We start from the raw sequence: 1,027 nt of genomic DNA, 5'->3' as shown, positions 1-1,027 counted from the left end.
TCACTCTGGTGTTTTGTGTTTCTTCTCATCTCAATCACCCCTCTTGGCTTTGTGTAGCAGGAGGATAATGTACAGCAATACGATAGAGAGAGAGAGAGAGAGTTTGTGTGTATGCAGGAGCGAGGAGTGAAAAGGATGTTTGTGGATTGCTGAATGTGAGTGCGAGGGTGGTGATTTTTGAGCAGCCTCTGGTGGCAGCAAAAGCCTACTGCACCTGGTATTCCCAGGCGGTCTCCCATCCAAGTACTAACCAGGCCTGAATCTGCTTAGCTTCCGAGATCAGACGAGATCGGGCGTTTTCAGACTAGTATGGCCGTAGGCATTTGCTAGCTCATTTTCTACCTAGTTAAAGGCCACAGTCCTGACATTAATATTATTTGATAGCATTCTACTCAATCAAAGGATTTTTTTTTTCATTTTACCCCTTCCCCACTTCATTCTCTCAAGGCTCTGGCCCCAGACACATCTGACAAGCTTTTCTCTTCTTCAGGAACCTAGGAACAGAAGTCACTTATTTGGGTCTATCCAACCATGGAATGAATCCTGCCTGATCTGCCATCTAACTCCATTTTGCTGCTTTTACCCCCACCAAACTCCATCATCATTACCTTCGGTGAACAGCTATCTACGAATCTCCGTTCAAAAGTTACCATTCATCTGGCATTAATTGCCTGTTTAGGAAGGGATTTCCCAACTTCCACCACTCTTCGCATGTGGGATCATTTTTGAATTTCACTCCTGAAAGATAAAGCTATAATTTTTAAGAGTATGTCCTGTAGTTCTGGACTCCCCACCTCTGAATATAATCTGTCCTATCTGTTCCTTTTAATAGTTCACAGACATTGATCAAATCATTTGTTAATCTGTTATATAGAATACAGTCTATTTTGTATAATCTTTCCTCATGATTTAGCCATTAAGAGTCGAGTTATAAATATACGTTGCACTCCTTCCTACTTATCTTTCCTCAGCAGTGGAGCCTGGAACTGCTCCCAGTACTCAAAGTGTGGTTTAACCAGGACTTTGT

At 42.4% G+C, this 1,027-nt stretch overlaps 1 non-coding gene across 1 annotated transcript; it reads right to left on the bottom strand.

Moving 5' to 3' along the window:
• Positions 1-202: 202 nt before the first annotated feature.
• Positions 203-321, bottom strand: LOC119975320. The gene has a single exon (XR_005462736.1). It is a non-coding gene; the product is annotated as a 5S ribosomal RNA (ribosomal RNA).
• Between the last annotated feature and the right edge of the window lie 706 nt (positions 322-1,027).

Source organism: Scyliorhinus canicula, chromosome 12 (assembly GCF_902713615.1).
Source record: "Scyliorhinus canicula chromosome 12, sScyCan1.1, whole genome shotgun sequence".
In the NCBI taxonomy this organism is placed as follows: Eukaryota; Metazoa; Chordata; class Chondrichthyes; order Carcharhiniformes; family Scyliorhinidae; genus Scyliorhinus; species Scyliorhinus canicula.
This window is presented reverse-complemented; position numbering and strand designations above follow the sequence as displayed.